Source organism: Balaenoptera musculus, chromosome 1 (assembly GCF_009873245.2).
Source record: "Balaenoptera musculus isolate JJ_BM4_2016_0621 chromosome 1, mBalMus1.pri.v3, whole genome shotgun sequence".
Taxonomy (NCBI): Eukaryota; Metazoa; Chordata; class Mammalia; order Artiodactyla; family Balaenopteridae; genus Balaenoptera; species Balaenoptera musculus.
Genome location: NC_045785.1, coordinates 147,143,155 through 147,157,898, shown reverse-complemented (window position 1 = coordinate 147,157,898; position 14,744 = coordinate 147,143,155). Strand labels below are relative to the sequence as shown.

At 35.7% G+C, this 14,744-nt stretch overlaps 1 protein-coding gene across 2 annotated transcripts in view; it reads left to right on the top strand.

The window, feature by feature from the left end:
- The window catches only part of SYT14 (synaptotagmin 14), a 244,445-nt gene that overhangs the window by 79,002 nt on the left and 150,699 nt on the right, over nucleotides 1-14,744 (top strand). The window lies entirely within an intron of this gene.

Genomic DNA, 14,744 nt, shown 5'->3' with positions numbered 1-14,744 from the left:
TCTCAATAAATGCAGAAAAAGCATTTAACAAACTCAATATCCATTCATAATTAAAACTCTCAACAAAATTAGTATAGAGGATACTTATTTCAATGTGATAAAGGCCATATATGAAAAGCCCACTTACTATGATAAGTGGGGGGAAAAAAATGAAAACTTTCCTTCTAAGATCTGGTGCAGGGTACAAGGGAAGAATTCCCAGTCTACCACTTCTTTTCAACATAGTAGTGGAAGCCCCAGCCATAGCAGTTAGATAAGAAAAAGAAATAAAAGGCATTCAAATTTGAAAGGAAGAAGTAAAATTATGTTTGTAGATGACACTATCATGATCATATACATAGAAAACCCTAAAGACAATCCTATTCACAATAGCAACAAAAATATTTAAAAACTTAGAAATAAAAGCCAAAGAGATGAAACACTTGTACACTGAAAATAGAACATTGATGATGGAAATTGAAGAAGACACAGATAAATGGAAAGATGTCTTGTGTTCATGGATTAGAAAAATTAATATTGTTAAAATGCCCACATTACCCAAAGTGAACTACAGGTTCAGTGCAATCCTTATCATGATCCCAATGGCATTCTTTACAGAAATAGAAAAAACAGTCCTAAAATTTGTATGGAATCACAAAAAAACCTCAAATAGCTAAAGCAATTTTGAGTTAGAAGAACAAAGCTGGAAATATCACACTTCCTGATTTCAAAATACATTACAAAGCTACAGTAATCAAAAAACTATGGTACTAGTATAAAATAAGACATATAGACCAGTGGAAAGAACAGAGAACCCAGAAATAAATTCATGCATCTACAATTCTTCCATGAGGGTGCTGAGATCACACAAAGGTGAAGGATAATCTCTTCAGTAATGGTGTTAGGAAAACTGGATATCCATATGCAGAAGAATGAAATTAGGTTCTTATCTCACACCATATGCAAAAATCAACTTAAAATGGATTAAACACTTAAATGTAGGACTTGAAACAATAAAACTACTAGAAGAAAACATAGGGAAAAAGCTTCTTGACATTGGTCGGGGAAAGGATCTTTTGGATATGACACCAAAAGCACAAGCAGTGAAAACAAAAGTAGACCAGTGGGACTGCATCACGTTTAAAAACTTCTGCATGGCAAGGAAACCATCAACAAAGTGAAAAGGCTTCCTATGGAGTGGGAGAAAATATTTGCAAACAATGTATCTGATAAAGAGTTAATAACTAATATAATACTGTAGATCAACTATAGTTCAATTAAAAGATAAAATGAAGTATATAAGGTACTTATACAACTCAATAGCAAAAAAAAGAAAGAAAAAAGAAATGACAAACAAAAGAAAACAAAGCAAATAACCTGCTTCAAAAATGTTCAAAAGAAAACATACAAATGGCCAACAGGTATATATGTAAAGATGCTCAACTTCATTAATGCAAATGAAAACAACGAGATATCAGTTCACACATATTAGAATGACCTTTATCAGAAAGGCAAAATATAACAAGTATTGAAGAGGATGTGGAGAAAAGGGAACCCTTGCACACTGTTGGTGGGAATGTAAATTGGTACCGACATTATGGAAGAGTGAAAGTTCCTCAAAAAGTAAAAATACAACTACCATATGATCCACCATTTCTGGGTATATATACAAAACCAGTGAAACCAAAATCTCTAAGAGGCATCTGCACTTCCATGTTCATTTCAGCCATTATTTACAACAGCCAAGATATAGAAACAACCTAAATGTCCATCAATGGATGAATGGATAAATAAAATATATATATGTACAATGAGATATTTTTCACCCTTAACAAAGAAAGAAACCTGCCATTTGTGACAATACGGATGAACCTGGAGGACATTGTTATGCTAAGTAAAATAAGCCAGATGCAGAAGGACAAATACTGCATGACCTCACTTAAATGTGCAGTCTAAAACAGTTAAACTCACAGAGTACAATGGTGGTTGCCAGGGCTGGGGGGAGGAGGAAATGGGAAGATGTTGGTGGAGGGGGGTACAAAGTTTCATTTATACAAGATGAATCAGTTCTGGAGATCTAATGTTCAACAACGTGACTAAAATTAATGATGTTGTATTGTATACCTGACATTTGCTAAGAGAATAATTCATAAGTGTTCTCACTACACACACCCACAAAAATGATATAACTATGTGAGGTGATGGATATATTAATTAGCTTGATCGTGGTGATTATTTCACAGTTGTACCTTAAATATACAGTTTTCAGTTGTCAACTATGCCTCAGTAAAGTTGGAAAAGATACATAAAGCCAAAAAAATCTTTAAAGAAGAGAACTAGTTGACATAATATTAAAATATAGGAGGAAGGTCTTAGGTTTGAAAGAAACTTGTTTGTATTTATCAGAATTTAATGGTTCAGAATTAAAGTCTGAAATAAGCATATCTGAATCTGTTTGACATCACAAATTGGCTTTAACTAGAAGATTCTCCTGCAGTTGGTGTTGAATTTTCAAAATCTTACTAATGAGGATCTCACTGAAAGGGAAGGGCAAATAATCATTGGAAAAGTAAAGTAAAGGAAGAAGTGGCCTCATCTTTTGCCCATACCATTTGACATTCAGATAATTTTGGAGAAATTCATATACATTGAATAGACAAAAAATTTGAAGCAGGGAACCCTAATTTGGTGTTTAAAAGAATGACTATGCTTTGCTATTGGGTGATTCACCAGGAAAAATGTTTTTCTTAGTCTAAACTTCATTGGAATTATGATTTTGAAGCCTCAATCAAGACTGCCCTTGAAGACAAATCTCTCCCAGAGACAGAGCTTTATTAATTATTAATTAATAAGTATTTGCTTTAAATATATTATCATAAGTGTAGTAAGTATATTATTATCAAGTCTAAGTCTTAAGTGTAAGGTTTAAATATATATTTGGTGTTTCATACTTAATAAATGTTTGAGTTTTTTTTTTCAATTTTTTTCAAGATTTAATATTTTCTGCTGCTGTTACGATATTTGAATGAAATTTCAATTTACTACATGTTACTTATAGGAAACATAGGTTTAATTTATTGATGGTTTGACGTTTGAAACAAGTTGGGTAGCATCTATTTATCAACCTTGTCAGGTAACTGTTTCCCAGGGGGGAGTTTTGTTTCTAAGATCTTAGTCAGTGTCCCACGTCACTGCCATCTGTGCCTCCCCCTCTCCCCCCACGTTGTCCCTTTAAATTACTCAGCAGTGAATTATATCACTTATGGGTAAACATTTTTTTACTGATTGTTTTTTAATAAAATCTAGTATTATATTGATAGATATATATTATTCCTTTCTTTGATTTATATGTCATTCTTCCAGTTTTGCATCATTTATAATATAAAAATTTCACGGAAGTTTTCATTTGTGGAAGTAACTGAGATGTTACAAAAGGAAATTTAAACAAAACATATCAAATTAATCTTTTATATTCCCACATTGTTTCCTGGAATCTCTGATAAATTCTCTATTTTACGTCCAAACCAGAGCAAAATAAATTGTAGATTTTTTCTGATTAAAATATGTGAAAAATATTTAGGGCTTATTAAATAGGAAGCAAGTATTTCTTTTAAAATGAAAGTTGACTTCTTTTATAGTTCCCGTTTTGTTCAAGAGATAGAATTGCATCTATTAAATGAATTATTAAAGTCTCCATGACTTTAGAGGACTAGTGTTTCCTGCCCAGTAGAACAAATCAACAATATAGACCTTATAATGCAAACTGTAAGTTGTTTCTTTTTATCCTTCTTTTTTAAAGAATTATAAGAATCATAGGTACTTCTTGTTTAATTTTGCATTTAAATATAATGGATAAAATAGTTTTGTAATATTTATTTTGTAATTTATAGTTAATTTGTTTTGACACAAATTTTATTTAGAGAAGAATATTATTATATAAGTTTATATTGAAAATATGTTGGCTTAATAAATAAATACCTCCCTTATAATTATATTTTTGTATATCTTTGTGTTTTTCTCATTAACTTTACATAGAAAATGTTCTTTTGTGACAACAGAAAGTAGAATTTAAGTGAATTCTACAATACTTTCAAAGTCAAAATAGATTTGATATTGCTTTTACTTTATAAGATTGTAATTTTTTTGTTTCCATGACCATTTTATCTATAGAAATTAAAATGAATTTTACTATTATTATTGAAGCTTGAATTTTGACAAAAAGTGTTATTTTTTAGTTTATCTTTTATAAATATATATATTCATTCCTAAATATATAGTATAGATAACTACTAAAGCCAGTTCCATCTACATAGCATAAATAATTATTAATCTTGGACAAGCTGAACTGTATTTTCTGGTGAAATATTATATCTTGTATGCTTCTTGACTTTTCAGTATAGTCTTTAGATACTTCATATAGAGAGTCATATAGTTCACAGACACCTTCCTTATATTTTTATTGAGCATTACTAATATATATCAAGCTTATTGTTCTATAGAATACTTTTTTGTTTTTAAATGTTTATTTATTTTATTAGCTTTTCAAACATGGCATATAATAATAAGGATATACTATTTATTTTGGCTTCTAAGCTGAGTTCTAAAGTTAATTTTAGAATATTTTGAAAAGTATCTTGAATAGAAAATATTATGATTCCAGTTTTATGATTTATATATTTATTTTGAGAAAGCTGAAATCAGTTGCTGTATTTCAATGTATATAAAAAGCTAAACCATGAAATGTTTTCTCATAATATATGTACTAAGCTATATTATTTGATTGCATGGCTTTCCCTTGTTTTTTATGCTGCAGTTGACATATAAGAAAGCAGTAGTGTTACTTGGTGTTTAAGACCATGGACTCTGGAGTCAAAATGTCTGGGTTTAAATCCAGGTTCTGCCATTTCCTAGATTTGTGACTTTGGACAAATTTATTACTCTCTGGCCCTCAGTTTACTCATCTAAAGACTAAGATAATATATAGTATTTACCTATCACAGAATTGTTTTGAGCATTACATTTTAAAATGAAAGAGATTATAATAGTGCCTGGCAAAGAGGAAGCAGTAAGGATTAGTGTTTAACATTTTGGGAGCAGGAATCAGCGTGCCTGTATTCATATCAAGATTTTGTCACTGAATAATAATTTTAAGATCTCGAAAATTCTACGTATTCTTATCAAGCCTCAGTACCCATATCTGAAAAATTAGGTTGTAGTGAGGATTCAGTTAGATAATGCTCGTAATGCACTTTCTAAAACAGCCCCTAGCAAATATTAAGCACTCTTTAAATGTTTGATATTGTTAATTTTGTTATTTATTGGTCTTGGCTTTATTGTTTACCACATTAAAATTTTAAAAATTTGGATATGAGAAAACAATACATCAGTGAATTTTGACTTTTTAACTAACTCTAAATTTGATTCAGCAAATTTAGTTCTTCAAATCTGTAATATTAAGCTAAACAGTTTAACTGTGCGCTGTTAGAGATTTTGGAGGTTCTCCTTAAGAGGTAATATACATTTTAAAATAGCATTTACTTGCTTGCAGTGGATGATCTAGAATGTTTGAAAAGAGTAGATTTATCTATAGATAAATTAATCACAATCTTAGAAATATGTCGAATGGCTTTATAAGCAGATTCACAGTATAAATAAGAGTTTAGGAGTAAATTCCATCTTATACTGAATGAAAATATATTTTATATTTGTGAGATCTGAGTTAGTGTAATTTTATTTAACTTTTTTGATGGTGTATAGCATTCATATCTTTAGGGTAATTTCAATGTATTTTTCTATTGTAGTTTTATGGACAGGTGAGGTTTATCATATGTGTTTATACCTAGAACTGTTACTGGTCAACTTCTGGTATTATCTCATTTGAAATAATAAATATTATTTAAATCCTGAGATAAGGATGAAAAATAAAAGTCTGAAGCTTTTTAATATTTTCTATTAGAAAATTATTTCTTTTCTACAATTACATTACTGTTTCAATATTTTAAATACAAAATATTTTCAATGAAATGTAGATAATGGGCATTTAGTCAAGCAATGGATAAAAAGGGAATTGTATAGTATATTTACCTTAGTAGTATATTTGCCTTGTAAGTATAAGGCATCTTTCACCTTTTCTTAGTGAGAAAAGATTCTTTTTGTAGTTTGTTCAAATTTCACGGTATATATTTATCTAAAAACTTGTAAAGTAAGAGATTTACCATTAAAGCCTAGTACCTATCATCTGCCAGTTCAGTTTGTATTTAGTCAGTGATGTCTTTGACATGCAATTGGATGAGCAAAGGGGAAAACTCCCAACTCTTTTAGAACCTGACCTTCATCAGAGCATTATCCTCATGTTTCCCTCTGTTTACTAGGCAGCCACACTGAAATAGTCCGCTGACATTGCTAATGTAACATGTCAAAACCTAAACTCGGTACCTGCTTCTCTCCTACTGCTCTCTTAGTTCCCATGCCCTAAACCACATGCCTTTCCTCTCGTATTTTTTCATTTTGGTAAATGCTGTTACTAATTCACTCATTCACTCAAGCCAGAAACTTTAGAATTATTTTCAACTTCTCTTTATCCTCATCTTCTACATTAATTGACTGGGTTATTATCAATTTTCCCTGAACAAAGTCACCGCTCTTCTCTGCCACCACTGCTACTGCTTAGTCCTCATATGTTGCCGCCATTCACTCCCTGCTATTTTCCAGGTTTTCTATTGTTTAAAGCAATATTGTTCTACAAGTACAAAATATGTAGGATGGTATTCAAGGTTCTTTGACAGTTTGGACCTTGCTTTCATTTCCAGTCATAGCCGTTCTGGTATATTCTTGGTCTTTCCTGAACACACATTCATTCGTGCATTTACAAATATTTGTATAATGTCAGCTGGTGGTGCTAGGTGCTTGGAGGATACAGAGGTAAATAAGACAGCCAAGAATGTTGCCCATTAGTGCTGATAGAATGCCATGCACACTGTTTCTTGTTTTTGATCATGGTCTTTCATCTGCCCTTTACACTTTAATAGAGTTTCTAGTAATCTTTCATACCCTACCCAAGTGTCATCTCCTTTCTGAAGTGTTACAAACTTTGCCAGGTAGTATTCCTTCTTGTGTTTCAGTAGTACTTTATATTCTATACCTCTACTATAGTGCTTGCTGTATTATACTTGTTTATAGTTGACCTTTCTCCCTAGGTTAAATTTAAAAGTGGGAGGGGAGGAGAGAAATGAAGGAGGAATACAGAAATAAGGATTAAGGCAAGGCATAGGAAGAGACAAGAAGGGAAGGAGAGAAGGAAAACAGGAGAAGCAGTATGAGCAGTAAAGACACAGACTCTGAGCACGGCCTGTGCTTTTCACGCGTCACCTCAGGGAGCGCTCGCCTCATCAAGAAGCTCAGGGTAAAGGCACAGCTGCCAAAGCAGGAGTGAGAGCTACTTGACACTGGGAGGGAGACCCCAAAGAGGCCGCAGCCACAGGAGGCTGGAGTCCTGGCTGCTGTCGGCCTTCCCCGAGGGATTCGACCGGGCCCCTCAGGCTGCGCACCGGCTGAGCGCCGCCCGCCTCATGGACCCCGTCCTGCTTCATGTCACTGACCCAGTCGCCCTGTTGCCAGAATGAGCTGAGGTCTGAAAATTGCTCAGTCGGACCAGGCATAACATGGGCCTCTTCTCTTGTGGTTTCACTTGCCAATGACCACTATCTTGATAATTCCATGTAGCCGACAGGGTCTTGGTCCTCCCACCTGGTGTCAGGCCTGACCCTCTGTGGTGGGAGAGCCAAGTTCAGGACATTGGACCACCAGAGACCTCCCAGCCCCACATAATATCAGTTGGTGAGAGCTCTCCCAGAGATCTCTGTCTCAATGCTAAGACCCAGCTACACCCAACGGCCAGCAAACTCCAGTGCTGGACACCCCATGCCAAACAACTAGCTAGACAGGAACACAACCCCACCCATTAGCAGAGAGGCTGCCTAAGATCATAATAAGTTCACAGGTATCCCAAAACACACCACCGAATGCAGCCCTGCACACCCCAAAGACAAGATCCAGCCTGACCCACCAGAACACAGGCCACCAGGAAGCCTACACAAGCCACTGAACCAACCTCACCCACTGAAGGCAGACACCAAAAACAACGGGAACTACGAAACTGCAGCATGCGCAAAGGAGCCCCCAAACACAGTAAGTTAAACAAAATGAGAAGGCAGAGAAATATGCAGCAGATGAAGGAGCAAGGTAAAACCCCACCAGACCAAACAAATGAAGAGGAAATAAGCAGTCTACCTGAAAAAGAATTCAGAGTAATGATAGTAAAGATATCCAAAATCTTGGAAATAGAATGGAGAAAATACGAGAAACGTTTAACAAGGACCTAGAAGAACTAAAGAGCAAACAACCAATGATGAACAGCACAATAAATGAAGATAAAAATTCTCTGGAAGGAATCAATAGCAGAATAACTGAGGCAGAAGAACGGATAAGTGACCTGGAAGATAAAATAGTGGAAATAACTACCGCAGAGCAGAATATAGAAAAAAGAATGAAAAGAATTGAGGACAGTCTTAGAGACCTCTGGGACAACATTAAACGCACCAACATTTGAATTATAGCAGTACCAGAAGAAGAAGAGAAAAAGAAAGGGTCTGAGGAAATATTTGAAGAGATTATAGTTGAAAACTACCCTAACATGGGAAAGGAAATAGTCAATCAAATCCAGGAAGCACAGAGAGTCCCATACAGGATAAATCCAAGGAGAAAAACGCCAAGACACATATTAATCAAGCTATCAAAAATTAAATACAGGGCTTCCCTGATGGCGCAGTGGTTGAGAATCTGCCTGCCAATGCAGGGGACACAGGTTCGAGCCCAGGTCTGGGAAGATCCCACATGCCGCAGAGAAACTGGGCCCGTGAGCCACAACTACTGAGCCTGCACGTCTGGAGCTTGTGCTCCGCAACAAGAGAGGCTGTGACAGTGAGAGGCCCGTGCACCGCGATGAAGAGTGGCCCCCGCTTGCTGCAACTAGAGAAAGCCCTCGCACAGCAACGAAGACCCAACACAGCCAAAAATAAATAAATAAATAATAATTAAAAAATAAAAATTAAATACAGAGAAAAAATATTAAAAGCAGCAAGGGAAAAACAACATATAACATACAAGGGAATCCCCATAAGGTTAACAGCTGATCTTTCAGCAGAAACTCTGCAAGCCAGAAGAGAGTGGGAGGACATGTTTAAAGTGATGAAAGGGAAAAACCTACAACCAAGATTACTCTACCCAGCAAGGATCTCATTCAGATTTGACGGCGAAATTAAAACCTTTACAGACAAGCAAAAGCTAAGAGAGTTCAGCATCACCAAACCAGCATTACAACAAATGCTAAAGGAATTTCTGTAGGCAGGAAACACAAGAGAAGGAAAAGACCTACAATAACAAACCCAAAACAATTAAGAAAATGGTAATAGGAACATACATATCAATAATTACCTTAAATGTAAATGGATTAAATGCTCCAACCAAAAGATATAGACTGGCTGAATGGATACAAAAACAAGACCCGTATATATGCTGTCTACAAGAGACCCACTTCAGACCTAGGGACACATACAGACTGAAAGTGAAGGGATGGAAAAAGATATTCCATGCAAATGGCAATCAAAAGAAAGCTAGGGTAGCAATTCTCATATCAGACAAAATAGACTTTAAAATAGACTATTACAAGTACAAAGGACACTACATAATGATCAAGGGATCAATCCAAGAAGAAGATATAACAATTGTAAATATTTATGCACCCAGCATAGGAGCACCTCAATTAAGCAAATGCTAACAGCCATAAAAGGGGAAATCGACAGTAACACAATCATAGTAGGGGACTTTAACACCCCACTTTCACCAATGGCCAGATCATCCAAAATGAAAATAAATAAGGAAACACAAGCTTTAAATGACACATTAGACAAGATGGACTTAATTGATATTTATAGGACATTCCATCCATAAACAACAGAATACACTTGCTTCTCAAGTGCTCATGGAACATTCTCCAGGATAGATCACATCTTGGGTGACAAATCAAGCCTTGGTAAATTTAAGAAAATTGAAATCGTATCAAGCATCTTTTCCGACCACAACACTATGAGACTACATATCAATTACAGGAAAAAATCTGTAAAAAATACCAACACATAGAGGCTAAACAATATGCTGCTAAATAACCAAGAGATAACTGAAGAAATCAAAGAGGAAATCAAAAAATACCTAGAAACAAATGACAATGAAAACACAATGACCCAAAACCTGTGGGATGCAGCAAAAGCAGTTCTAAGAGGGAAGTTTATAGCAATACACTCCTACATCAAGAAACAAGAAAAGTCTCAAATAAACAACCTAACCTTACACCTAAAGTAGTTAGAGAAAGAAGAATAAAAACACCCCAAAGTTAGCAGACGGAAAGAAATCATAAAGATCAGATCAGGAAAAATGAAAAGAAATGAAATGATAGCAAAGATCAATAAAACTAAAAGCTGGTTCTTTGAGAAGATAAACAAAATTGATAAACCATTAGCCAGACTCATCAAGAGAAAAAGGGAGAAGACTCAAATCAATAGAATTAGAAATGAAAAAGGAGAAGTAACCACTGACACTGCAGAAATACAAAAGATCATGAGAGATTACTACAAGCAACTCTACGCCAATAAAATGGACAACCTGGAAGAAATGGACAAATTCTTAGAAAAACACAACCTTCCGAGACTGAACTAAGAAGAAGTAGAAAATATAAACAGACCAATCACAAACACTAAAATTGAATCTGTGATTAAAAATCTTCCAACAAATAAAAGCCCAGGGCCAGATGGCTTCACAGGTGAATTCTATCAAACATTTAGAGAAGAGCTAACATCTATCCTTCTCAAACTCTTCCAAATAGGTAGGAACACTCCCAAACTCATTCTTCGAGGCCACCATCACTCTGATAACAAAACCAGATGAAGATGTCACAAAAAAAGAAAACTACAGGCCAATATCATTGATGAACATAGATGCAATAATCTTCAACAAAATACTAGCAAACGGATTCCAACAGTACATTAAAAGGATCATACACAATGGTCAAGTGGGGTTTATCCCCAGAATGTAAGGATTCTTCAATATACACAAATCAATCAATGTGATACAACATATTAACAAACTGAAGGATAAAAACCATATGATCATCTCAATAGATGCAGAAAAGGCTTTTGACAAAATTCAACACCCATTTATGATAAAAAGTCTCCAGAAAGTAGGCAGAGAGGGAACCTACTTCAACGTAATAAAGGCCACATATGACAAACCCACAGCAAATATAATTCTCAGTGGTGAATAACTGAAAGCACTTCCTCTAAGATCAGGAACAAGGCAAGGATGACCACTCTTGCCACTCTTACTCAGCAGTTGTGGAAGTTTTAGCCCCAGCAATCAGAGAAGAAAAAGAAAGAAAGGAATCCAGATTGGAAAAGAACAAGCAAAGCTGTCACTGTTTGCAGAGAACATGCTAGTATACAGAGAATCCTAAAGATGCTACCAGAAAACTACTAGAGCCAATCAATGAATTTGGTAAAGTAGCAGGATACAAAATTAATGCACAGAAATCTCTTTCATTCCTATACACTAATGATGAAAAATCTGAAAGAGAAATTAAGGAAACACTCCCATTTACCACTGCAACAGAAAGAATAAAATACCTAGGAGTAAACCTACCTAAGGAGACAAAAGACCTGTCTGCTGAAAACTATAAGACACTGATGAAAGAAATTAAAGACGATACAAACAGATGGAGAGATATACCATGTTCTTGGATTGGAAGAATCCATATTGTGAAAATGACTATACTACCCAAAGCAATCTGCAGATTCAGTGCAATCCCTATCAAACTACCACTGGCATTTTTCACAGAACTAGAACAAAAAGTTCACAATTTGTACGGAAACACAAAAGACCCTGAATAGCCAAAGCAATCTTGAGAAAGAAAAACGGAGCTGGAGGAATCAGGCTCCCAGACTTAGACTATACTACAAAGCTACAGTAATCAAGACAGTATGGTACTGGCACAAAAACAAATATAGATCAATGGAACAGGATAGAAAGCCCAGAGATAAACCCACGCACATATGGTCACCCTATCTTTGATAAAGGAGGCAAGAATATACAATGGAGATAAGACAGCCTCTTCAATAAGTGGTGCTGGGAAAACTGGACAGCTACATGTAAAAGAATGAAATTAGAACACTGCCTAACACCATACACAAAAATAAACTCAAAGTGGATTAAAGATCTAAATGTAAGTCCAGACACTATCAAACTCCTAGAGGAAAACATAGGCAGAACACTCTATGACATAAATCACAGCAAAATCCTTTTTGACCCACCTCCTAGAGAAATGGAAATGAAAACAAAAATAAACAAATGGGACCTAATGAAACTTCAAAGCTTTTGCACAGCAAAGGAAACCATAAACAAGACGAAAAGACAACCCTCAGAATGGGAGAAAATATTTGCCAACGAAGCAACTGACAAAGGATTAATCTCCAAAGTATACAAGCAGCTCATGCAGCTCAATATCAAAAAAAAACAAACACCCCAATCCAAAAATGGGCAGAAGACCTAGAAAGACATTTCTCCAAAGAAGATATACAGATTGCCAACAAACACATGAAAGGATGCTCAACATCACTAATCATTAGAGAAATGCAAATCAAAACTACAATGAAGTATCACCTCACACTGGTCAGAATGGCCAGCATCAAAAAATCTACAAATAATAAATGCTGGAGAGGGTGTGGAGAAAAGGGAACCCTCTTGCACTGTTGATGGGAATGTAAATTGATACAGCCACTATGGAGAACAGTATGGAGGTTCCTTAAAAAACTAAAAATAGAACTACCATATGACCCAGCAGTCCCACTACTGGGCATATAACCCTGAGAAAACCATAATTCAAAAAGAGATGTGTACCACAATGTTCATTGCAGCACTATTTACAATAGCTAGGACATGGAAGCAACCTAAGTGTCCATTGACAGATGAATGGATAAAGAAGATGTGGCACATATATACAATGGAATATTACTCAGCCATAAAAGGAAACGAAATTGAGTTATTTGTAGTGAGGTGGATGGACGTAGAGTCTGTCATGAAGAGTGAAGTAAATCAGAAAGAGAAAAACAAATACCGTAGGCTAACACATATATATGGAATCAAAAAAAAAAAATGGTTCTGAAGAACCTAGTGGCAGAACAGGAATAAAGATGCAGATGTAGAGAATGGACTTGAGGACGCGGGGAGGGGGAAGGGTAAGCTGGGAAGAAGTGAGAGAGTAGCACTGACATATATATACACTATCAAATGTAGAATAAATAGCTAGTGGGAAGCAGCGGCATAGCACAGGGAGATCAGGTCGGTGCTTTTTGACCACCTAGAGGGGTGGGATAGGGAGGGTGGGAGGGAGGTGCAAGAGGAAGGGGATATGGGGATATATGTATACATACAGCTGATTCACTTTGCTATATAGCAGAAACTAATGGAACATTGTAAAGCAATTAAACAGGGCTAATGTCTGGGCATAACTTCTTGGTTTTGGTAGCAGGATCTGTTCCTCAACACCAGCCTGATATTCAGGTAGCACTTCTGCCATTCCTGCCACCTTCTCCCTCACCCTCATCACCCCTCCCTTACAATATCATTCTCTGCTCCATCCTCTGTGACAATATTATTGAGCCAGCTTTGAATAGGCTGTAATGTCATATCAGTTCTACACCTGGATGCCTGGCTTTCTCAAATGATGAAAAGCTAGGAGATTAAAGCACTCATCATTGACTGGTGGGTGACTTCATTTTTAACAAATGAGTTAGATGCAAATTGTCATGGCTCTTCTGATTGAAAGAAAAATCTTCAAGGAGATGACATTTTAGATGCTCCTTGAGCAGTGGAGGAAGAAAGAGTAGGGGATATTTGAGGCTTAAGATTCATTCTCAACTAATACTTGAGTATTATATGGAAGGCACTGGTGATAGAAAAATTTAGTTCCTGTTTAACTCCAAATGACTGGTGTAGAGAGATAATGCAAAAGTTGAAAGAAAAGAGATTGCTGAGGATTGGAGAAGTTGGAGAAGGTTTTGTCTGTTCTCACTCTGCCAAATCTCCCTGGATGATTTCATGTATTCTCTTGAGATCAGATTCTCTTGAGAACCTGGTAGTTCATCATAACAAAGTTTCATGGAGTTTCTGGAATATATTGTGATCTCCTGTCTCTATATGCACATGCTGTTTCTTCTGCCTGGAATAGTGTTAACTTGGCTAATTCTTAATAATTCTGAAAATATAATCACAGCAGCCATTACTTTCAGAAAAGCTTACTTGATCCTTCAACACTGGGTTAAGTATTTCTATAGTTCTCATAGTCCTTGTTCTTCCCCAATCATATTTATTTTGCACCATGTTGTAACTGCCTTCACTGGACTGTTCAAGGAAGACAGGAAATGCGTTTGTGATAATGCCTGGTATATGGCTGCTGCTCCAAAAATATTTGGTGGTTGAATGAATGAATGGGATTTGGTAGAGAGGACACTTGGTCACTCCAGGCAAGGGGAAGAGGGCAAACAAAAACAAGGCATGTGGTAATGCTATAGCTGATTCTGAGGCAGTGAGTGGAATCATTTGATTGGAGTGTAATATTGAAGAGAGGCTGTAGTTTTCAATGTCAAGAAGTCCAGAGTTTG